We start from the raw sequence: 10,632 nt of genomic DNA, 5'->3' as shown, positions 1-10,632 counted from the left end.
TCAGAAGTGTGTAGCTGTGATGCCCCAGAAGGGGCTGTTGGAAGAACAGAAAGGGCTGTTCTCTACCCGGGCAGCGGTGTTTCTTCTCTCTCCTTCTTCCCATTATCTCAGGAAATTTTCCAGCCACGGGCCTTCCCTCTGGCCTGCAGTTTCCCCGCGTGCTCTGCAGGAGAGCTTCGCGATGGCTCCATGCCAAGTTCGCAGACGACAATGAGTCTTTCCACCATCTCCAGGGGCAGGGGTTGGAGCTCCCAGTTCCCAGGACTTTGAAAGGATTTCCTCCTTTTCACTTGTCCTCATGAACGCAGCCTGGTACACGGAGCGCAATCACTCGGGCTGAAGTGTGACTCCAGCAGCAAGGAATGGCTTTGGGTTTATGGCGGAGGAGGTTTCTGCCACAGACTTCCTGCATGACCTTAGGCAAGAAGTCACTTGCCATTAGACTTTCTCAGTGCTTGTTTCAATTCATCCCTGTTCTTCTGAACACAAATATTGGTCATTAGAGGTCAGCTGAGTCCTAGGTGAAAAGAGGTAATTAAATGCCTAATGACTAATGCATTTCACAGCCTTTCGGGGAGTACAGCACCGTGCCTGCAGCATGGCTGCTGTTATCAGGGCTGTCTAAAAGTGCGATCTGCCAACCCGTGCAGGACAGCACTCAGTCAGGCCTGCAGACTCCTTCCTCTCTGATCACTATGGCACTTTCAGGCAGAGCTTGGTAAATCTAGGAGCAGGATTACGTGACTTGGCTGCACAAGGCTGTGGTAACACTTACCACAAGGGACACCCTCCCTGAGTATCTTCTGGCACTGCCTTGGCAGCTTACAGGTCCTCGGCTGTGACCTGCCACCACTTGGTGCTTCGATCTGCCTACAAGAGGTGGCAGGAGCTGGCAATGCCTGGGTATGTTTGCCCCTGTTTGCAGTCCCTCCGCAGGGCAGCCGGGCAGCCACCTCTGTGACCCAGACCTTGTAGTGACTGTCTGCCTACAGGATGAGAGAACTAGATTTCATAGTCCAAGAGGCATACCCCACCAGGCATACATTTCTTTATACATATACATGTTTTTATCTCTTTTATTTTCCTAAATAAGCATAAATACTGTTAATATACACATATTTACATAATACACATATTACATAAAACACACCTATGTTGTAAAAAAGACTAAAAACTAACTTCCCACAACCAGCTTTCAACTCCCCTGTCTGTTTGTGTGAACAGTCCATAACTACCCATTCTCTTTTTGCCTGTAATGCACAGAGCACAAGAATTGCTTAGGTTGTGTACTTCCTTATATGCCCATCAAACACTCACCTGTCAAACTCTCATTGTCGTCTTTTCCTCTGACCCATCCCCCTAATTCCACATGAGCTTTTTGTGGCTCTGTCTCCTCTGCAGTGTAAGCAGATAGAATTATTCCCCTCTTGAGCAGGGAAAGGAGAAGACAATATCACCACAGGTCAAAAATATTGCATGTCCAGAGCATGATATTTCAAAGTACTTTGCATTTTACAGCATTTTTCATGTACACAGTTTGGACCACTAAGCTCACCTGCAATTCAGATGGAGCTCAGATGAGTACCCAGAAACAGAAAAACATGCCTTTAGGGCTTCCAGCCAAAAGGGCAATAAAAGCATTTCACCTCATACAAGACCAGTGTGGCAGCATGAGAGATGCATCTCACTATCTAACTCCCAGGACCACCTTTTCCTTTCCCACTCCCCCATGTCTCACTCAAACTCCCATGCCCACCCTCAGTTTGGATAGTACGTACCTTCCCCAGAGTTACTCCTCCTCTCAGCTCTCCTGGCTCCTCACAGCTAGGGAAGCAGAATTAGGGTGAGGTGGCCTCAGCTCAGCTTCACATCAATCTAACTTTAGTAACTTGCCAGCAGCACCTCGGTTAGGGTCCTTGAAAATTGATTTTAGTGAGTGGAAGCGTGGATGTTCAGTAGGTTGAGTTGCCATCTGGAGGTGCCTTTTTCTCTGCTCTTCCAAGGGAGCCTAGAGACTGGCTCCTTGGATAAGCCAAGGGAGAAGAATCAGGCAACAAAGCCAAGGGGGAGTCCCCTAACTCCTTAGCTGTCAGACTTCTCACTATCACATGGGCAAGCAACTTAACTCCCTACTCCCCTCCTAGTGAATGTGAGCTGATCCTGCACAATAAAATCTTCTTCCCTTCCAGGAGTGCTGAAAAGCTCTAATTAGTGTTGCTAAAAACCTCAGACTATAAAAGTGTAAATGGCTTGTCTTCTTAATAATAGCAATGAAATCCTGGAATCAGTAACTTGACAATAATTGTTATATGGGTATAATAAATTGTTTTTGCCACCTCAAAATGAATTTTCATTAATTGGGTCTTTTGTTCTCACGGTCACCAAGTTATTTTTTGCCCTCCTGATGAAATTCCTGCAATGAAGATGGGGGAAGCATGTAATGGAGAATGATGGGCATCTTTATAAGCAAAGTTGGTCACATGAGCCGTAAATCAGAGAAATGGGATTTCTGGTACAGTAACATCTCAGTATCTCACCTAAGACAGGCAAAAGCCTGTTGATCTTGATATTCTGTACAGATGACAGAGTCTTTATCTTAAGATCCTATAATCCTAAGAGTTGGCCAAAAGAAGAAATCATTTCCATTCACATTTAACAAATAGGAAATGAGGGCAGTGAGCAACTGATCAAAACCAAGGACTCTGAGGGAGGACTGGAAACTGAGCCAGGTTTCCTGAGACCCAGATCAGGGCTTGAACTACAAGCCCCCCTTTTTTTTCAGCCCCCAAGGTAACCTCTGCCTTTGTCAGGATCCCAGTCAAAAAGCTGCTGCCTAACTCCTCTGTGATACTGAGCACTGTTGACCTCCTGTGCACTGCACCAGGATCCAAGGGTTCAGCCCCTACCATGGTGTCCTGGTTTCGGCTCCAGTCATTTCGATGAGGTGGAATTTTGAATATCCTTGGGATGTTGAACTCAGCATGGTCCTATTGCTAGGAACCAGCATGTTCCTGAACGTGGTTCAGGTCTTGTTTAGGGTTAAACAACTATTTAAAAAATGGTGGTGAGCAATTGTATTGTGCATCCCTTGTCTTTTCTTGGGTTTTATTTCTCTTTTTTTTTTGTTATATTCCTTTTCATCACAATTATTATTTTTATTATATTTTTTATTATTATTAGTTAGTATTATATTTTACTTCAGTTATTAAGCTGCTCTTATCTCAACCCATGAGTTTCACTTTTTTTTCCCCCTATCCTCCACCCCATCCCACGGGGAAGGGGAGGCATAAGCAGCTGCATGGTGCTTAGTTGCTGGCTGGGGTTAATCCATGACACGTGGTCATTCAACCCCTTGCAGGATCAAACCCCGACTTCCCCATTCTGAAAGCTCAGCATTTCACGTTCCCTTGCAGATACGAACAACGTGTCTTAACTCAAGGGAAGACCAGGCTCTGTAAAACGAACAGGGGGAAGGGAAAGGTTTATAATGGAACATAATTATTTAGCAGTGCATTGAAAAGTTTCCTGGCATAGTCTGCCCTTGCAGACAGCACTTCCTCCTCTAATAGCGATCCTGATAGCTGGAGCTGTCATGACTTTTATCATCAGGGCAGCCTTGCACTCTGCTCAGACCCAAATGATCAAGTGGCCTTCACAGCTGCCACTGCTTCCTATTAAAAGACTACAAGAGGCCTGTGAGATTAAGAAAGGATAAAAACAAGTACTTATCATTTGGGAAGTAATGTCGCTGGTTATCTAAAGCAACGTAATTATATCACAAGCTTTATCTGTGAGTGGCTTTTTCCTTCCAGGAGGTAGGAATAGAAAAACTTTTCACTTCATAATGAATCCTATTGAAACTCCATTTTGCCCTTGGCAAAAGGCCATTATCCAGCAGAAACATGTAATCATCCTAAAAATGCATAATGGCATGGAAAACGGACAAGTAGTTTCTTGAAATATTGTTTGTAAAAGGCCTAATTTATAATGGGGATTGTTTGTGTTAGGGCCTTTTGGCATGTATGGTTAACAAGAACTTGCTGTTCTGCTGCCAGTTCGTTTAATCAAGAGGGCCTTGTGTAGGCCTCGGTCGATATGGCCGGGGAAACAATGGGAGCTTTTTCCCCATAACTACCCCATCATGATAGAGAGAGCACCCTGCTATTTCATCTGTAGTTGTTGTTCTTCTTGATAGACACTGCTGCTGTCAATGCACCACATCAAAACATACACACTATCAGATTCATTGCACTGCTGTGCCTGTCTAAAAAAAATATTAGGAACGATCTGGCAGCACCACTAATTGAGGACAATTATGCAACTATAGCCTCTTTGTAACGATGCAATTGTATGAACAGCGCCTTCCCTCCGGAAATGTAGCAGTTTGCACACACGCTAGGAATGAAACCTCTTGGTCTGGCACTCTATGCTAAGAGTTGGATCATGGGCAGGAGAAAACATTCCCCAAAAGGAAATGAGAAAGGCTGCGGTAAATACTCTTCACCTGCTTGGTTATCAGAGTCAGAGTACACTTTGATCACATTTTATATCCACAAAATGGGGGTAGAAATGGCCCCGTTATATCTGGTTATATTTTTGTCACATATATTAACAAATATGTAGACGCACCAGGCATCCTGGTCCATGGTGCACAGAATGGTCTCTCTGGTTTGCAACCTCTGCAGATGCACAATATACCTTTGTCCTCCCTCCAACATCTTTCTTTTCTGTTAGGAGAAGCTTGCGTTCAAGTTCTACAAACCGTTGATCCAGCACTCGACCCAGATACTAGGTCATGGCAGCCTTATTCCAAAGCAGAACTAAAGCTATACATAACAGGCCTAAATGTTCCTGCCCCGAGCCTCGTGTGGAGTCGCTCACACGAAGCAAACTCCACAAGTTAGAGGAATCACAACATGTCAGATTATCAGTGAGCCATGTGGCGGGGATGGCTGGCTGCTCGCTAGGATGACGTACACGCTGCTGCGCCGAGTGAGGCCTCGGAGCAGGGTGCGTCCCAGCGCTGCGTGATCCGAGGCCACCCACCCAACGGAGAAATGCTGAGGAATCAGGCTGCTGCCGGTGGGGAATTCCCTTGGCGGCAGGGCAGCACCGCAGCCTTGGTCCTGCCTGCTGCTCTGCGTTTCTGGTCAGAGCAACACACAGATCCGGGGGCCGCTTGGATGTGGAAAGCAGGGTGCTAGGCAGGGCAAGGGGCATCACCACAGCCGGGGAAATACGCGCTGGGGAGCAAGCCGGGGAGGCCGCTTGACAGCAGAGTGCAATCTGATACAGCTTACGCCTGTGTGCCAAGGAGCATGCCGTGGAGGGAAAGGAGGAATCGTGGATTTCAAGATTCATCGTGCCAAGATTTAGACCTGAAAAGTTGCACCTTGTTACACAAACCAGCTATTTGCTGTATATATGGCAGTTGTGCCTCAAGGTCTCGGGCACAGATGAGGCCTATTGTGCCTGGCACTGTACATACATTTATTTTAAGACAGTCCTTGCTACCGAGGGCTTAGAATTGACACAGAATGGTATTTTTAACAAAAGCACAGTAATTGCCACAACTAAAATGAAAACAAAGCTATAATTTGGACAGCTTGACAGTGTGTAAAAGCCTTCTGTAGAGAAATGTAATTCAAAGAATTTTTGTCTTTTGGGGGGTTCTGCTGAATCCATGGGTATGTCCCTAACATATAGAAAAAAGAACCCTTCTTTATTTGCTCCGAAGCTGTGTTTGTACAGTAACTGCTGAAGAAAGACCTTCTTCCTTCCATAACCAAATAAAATGATCTCTTTGGTTATTTATAGTCCTCATGGCCCAAAGACATCACTTGGCTCTCTACCACAAGCCCAGCCATGTGTTACTATATTAAAAAATGCGAAAATGTAATTACGGGGTACTCAAGCCAGTGTCTGCAGACAAAACCTGCCAGGAGCGAAGAGACAGGAAACGTGTGCCCTTCGGAGCTGCACATGGCCTTCCCCGCCTCAGGACTCCACCAGGACTGAAAGAGGAGGGATGGGGGCTGGCTTCGCAGGACAGCGAAGTCAGATCCGCCTTTCAGCAGAAACCAGCTTGCTGTAAACGGCAAGTGCAATCCTGACCAAAAGAAAAAAAAAAAAAAAAAAAAATTCCCTCCCTGCCAATTCAGAGAGCCGCACCATTTACGCTTGGTCACACTGCGAGCCACCCTGTCTGCCCACAGAGGGGAAAAAGGAGCAGGGTAGGATGCAGCAGACCTTACCTCCCCTGCACAAGCCTCTTGCATCTGTCTGGGAGCTTTGCCGTCCGTGGTGAAGCAATTTCTTATGCATTCATATGAAGAGCAGAGCACAGAGACTGAGTTATTTCCCCCTTGCAGCACAGCACTCTTCCAGGTAAAGGGCTGGTGCTCCTGGGCCAAAACACTGATCTTCATGTCTTTGCTCAGCTTTTGTGTATCTTCCCTTCCCAGTTTGCAAGTCTCTTCTCTCCAGCTGCTTGTTACTGTCCCTGAGCTGGCAGCTACTAGCCACAGCAGGACAGCAGAAGGAAAACCTGCCACCCTTCATGATTTAATCCAGCCGGTCCCTATAGGGCTGCAAGCTCCAAGCATCCCCATGTAGGCTCTGCTCTGCTCCTGAGCTGGGCACCATACCCAGGCACAAATCCTGACCAGCCCTGAACCCGACCCAGGGTGACTGTTCACAGGGGTGAGCAGGATTAGGACCCAGAGATCCTCATTCTCCTGTCACCTGTATAAGTGTCTCCACGTGGCAGTGGAGGGGAAGAGGCTCAGACACGCTCTGGAGAAGGCTAAAGCCCCCACTCGACAGATGTGCCCATTAAGTCTGTCCATGAATGGATGGCCATAAACTTTAATACGTGACTCGAGATTCACACTGGGGTGGATGGAAACAGAGTGGAGTTAAGCTGAGACAAATCCAGGCACAGCACCACTTTCTCTGAGACCCCAGGACACCCACACAAGTAGCTAGTGAAGAGTGAAGGAATGGATAAAGAAAAAGCACTTTTCCTCAGGGCACATGAGCTCTGACAGGGAAACTTTAGAGAAACTCTGGGGGAGGGATAAGTCATTTGAATGATGAATCGCTCACTGGCCTTCCAGAGTCCTTTCCAATCAAACTGTCTTGAGGAGGCTTCCCTCGGAGCCAAGCACAAAATCCTCTTCAAAATATACACAGAGTCTCAGGGTGAAGAAGCCGGGTGTATAACCTCAGAGGTGGGCTCTGTGCTCCTTCCTTCCGATGTCAGTCTCCTGTTTTAGCAAAACCAAAGTCCATCAGTTTGTCCCTCGCTACTGAACATTCATTGACAAAAAGGCGATTATTTGCTGACAGAAAGAAATGCAAGAGGTAGGAGTGGTTCTCCAAACCCGGCACTGCCAAGTCAGCCACAGAAGAGCTGAAAAGGCAAAGTTTTGCCCACTTTCAGCTCGAAACAACCAACCCTTCCATACTGTTCAGGAAAGCCAAGAACCCCTCCGCAACGCTCACTTTGTAAATCTCCTGCCAAGCTCATTCGCTTTGGGAGTTTGTGACAAAACTGCAAGTTTCAACGTTTCGCAGTCTGATTCTGCGATTAATAAGATCGAAACCTTACAAGTGGAAGATGAAGCACCAAGATGTTCCCTGTACCCTCACACCATTCACATCCAAACTGCTGCCTGCTCCATTCACGCTGCTTGCTTTAAGCTCTCTCAGACCCCTGCTACCCTACCACGTAACCCAGTTTACAGTGTCTTATTACTGCAGTATTTCCCCCACTTTCCTTCTCTGGCCGGGAGCAGAGGGGACCTCTCCAACGCAGTATCCGCAGTGCCACCTTCTGGCCTGCGACACGAATCCCTGCAAGGCCCTGCTGCAGAAAGGCTTGCCAACCCGCCTCTCCCCTCCGTGGCTACCAGCTCGCATGGCCACATGCAAAATTGCATTTTAAGATGGTCCCTGCCAACCCTCCTCTCCCCTCCGTGGCTACCAGCTCACATGGCCACATGCAAAATTGCATTTTAAGATGGTCCCTGCCAACCCGCCTCTCCCCTCTGTGGCTACCAGCTCGCATGGCCACATGCAAAATTGCATTTTAAGATGGTCCCTGCCAACCCGCCTCTCCCTTCTGTGGCTACCGGCTCGCATGGCCACATGCAAAATCGCACTTTAAGATGGTCCCCTCCTCAAGGAACACCAGCCGCACTGGTTTAGTTCACCAGACTGAAGAGCTCGGCGCACTGGGGTCCTTACAGTGTGCCCAACACAAGCAATGCGACATGAGCCTCTCCTCCTCTAACACACTCCACTCCTCGCTGCGGCATAACCAAGTATCACCCTTTTCTCCAGCTCCACACAGACCAGCTTGGGAATCCTCACACTGTTTTCCTCCACAGGAAGATATATAAGCGAAGGAGTAACTGCCAATTCCCTGCACTATTTTCTTGGCCTGGTGTCCCAGGATCTAGAAATAGGCTGCTTCTCTTGCTGCAAGTAGCAATGCGTGAACTATGCTCTACTATCAGTTCACTGTGTCCTGAAAGGAGCAGCCACTCTGCAAACAGCAGCGGCTTTGCAGTCATTTTAGATGCTTAAGGCTATCACCCAGCTTGCAGAAGCTCCTCAGCTACTTCACACCCTCTGCGTATCAGCAGGTGCATTTCTATCACGGAGAATCTCAGATCTGTACCCTGAAGTGCAGCACCATCAGCTACAAGGGAGGGTGAAAACACATTGTCAGGAGCGTGTCTATAAGTTGGTCGCTGGACTTCAGTATTAATTCTCTACAGCACTATTTACAGCCATACTAAAAAATTAAGTGCTTCATGGAGCTTCTCTGTGGGTTTTGGCCACATGGAACAAATGCGATTTCCTGATGCTTGTATCACATTGGCAGCATTTCAGCAATATCAGTGCATCTCTCTAAATAAGGACTTAATTCCCATTTATTATAGGCCCCATTACACCACTGGCAGTGGCTAAAGGGGCCCTGGTTTTTGGCAGAAATGTCATTTACGCCCACCTTATGTCCTTTTTACGGCATTCTGATCTGGTATAAAAGAGAGAGACGGTGTACTGTACAGCTCCAGCTCGCATCCTGGAAGCCAGAAGTTTTCCGCTGACCCTGGCTTTGGTGAACTGGGAAGACATTTCAAATGAAGAGCCTAGCCTCCACTAATACACTTTTTTTTCACTTTCTTGCATCTATCAAGCCCCTTACAAAGCTGTATTAGAATAACAGGGAAAAACAATAGAGCAGCAGCAGAACTTGTGCTGGAAAGGATGGCATGCACTCTCTGCATGGAAGAGATGTGGGGGATCGCAGCCTTTCGCCCCTGCGCAGCCTGCGCAGTACAGCTGGGGCATGGCGCTGGGAAACCCTGCCTGGAGAAGGTCTGTTCAAAGACAAGCACTTCTCTGTCTGGGGAACTACAGCACGAAGGCGAAGTGTGCAAAACCCCTGTCTGCAATTCACACCCAAAGGTATAGCATTCCTCCTGGTGCTGTTGCAAGGAGGCGACGGATCCATCGTGTGACCTTAGGCATTTTATCCCTGCTCTATAAAACAGAGAGAGGAACGCTTCATTCCTCTCCATTTGCTTCTTCAGACTGGAAGCTCTCTGAGGCAGGGGTTGCCTCCTACACGCATGGACCATGCCTGGCACAGTGGACTCTGATCTTGGCTGGCCACTACTGTAACACACAATAATATTTGGCTGAGGAGAGTTTACACATATGGGAAGTCCCACTGGCTTCTAGAATAAGTCCCCCAACTTAGCCTGGGAACTGCGATTGGGAGATGTAATCATAACAAAGCACAGCCTTTTATCTCCCAGTGGGAAGTCTTCCAACATCCATTTTTCTTAAACCTTACCCATCCCTTTGTAAAATACATATATCTAAAAAATGAAGAACTTTCCAACTGAACTCACATTTCTAAATATGATTTTAAAATTCATGTACAATTTTGGGGGTAAATTGGCAAAATTCCAATCAAGCTATCACCACGGCAATTAAAGTGATTTTTCCATCTGAAGATATCCCTGACATGGAAAGAAATTACACTATCACTGTATAAAGCTGTTTTGATAGATCAGTTCCCTCACTGAGCATATTTTATAGTCATCAAAACTATTTATACATCCTCACATAACAGCTATTCTAGGAATTTCAAATCTGAATAATAATATTAGTCATTCTTGAAAGAACAAACACATGCACTATCCTTATTAATGCAAAGTACAAATACCTAAGAAGAAACCGATTCCCTTTTTTTGCCTGCTCTTGTGTACACATGCACATGCACGCATGCATGCACGGATCACACATCCCAGTGGAACCAAAGATTCCGCTAAGCTGAATTGAAGAGCAACAAAAGGAAGCAGTTTCAGTCTATTTTTAAACGGGCATGCTCTAAACATGCACCAAATCAAAACTCCCTAACATACGCTCCTAAGAGCTTTTGTAAAATCCAGCTTAAGGGAATTAGGCACTCGGATCTAATTGAATTTCAGCGCGATATGGACACCTAAGTCCTTAAAGCTCCTTTGGAAACTCCTGTCTTATCCAATATAGGGTTCATTTTCCAGCTGAGAAATACCTTAGTAATGGTACACTTAACACTCAACAGTCATT

General features: G+C 46.6%; 1 protein-coding gene across 1 annotated transcript in view; it reads right to left on the bottom strand.

Annotated features, from left to right (window-relative positions):
* Positions 1 to 531: 531 nt before the first annotated feature.
* Positions 532 to 10,632, bottom strand: part of GCH1 (GTP cyclohydrolase 1) — a 318,959-nt gene continuing 308,858 nt past the window's right edge. Inside the window, exon 7 of the transcript XR_007766516.1 lies at positions 532 to 543. The gene's annotated coding sequence lies outside the window, so the exon portion shown is untranslated. The remainder of the gene's footprint in view (positions 544 to 10,632) is intronic.

Source organism: Gymnogyps californianus, chromosome 5 (assembly GCF_018139145.2).
Source record: "Gymnogyps californianus isolate 813 chromosome 5, ASM1813914v2, whole genome shotgun sequence".
NCBI lineage: Eukaryota > Metazoa > Chordata > Aves > Accipitriformes > Cathartidae > Gymnogyps > Gymnogyps californianus.
Note: the sequence above shows the minus strand (reverse complement) of the source record. Positions and strands in the feature narration are given on the sequence as shown.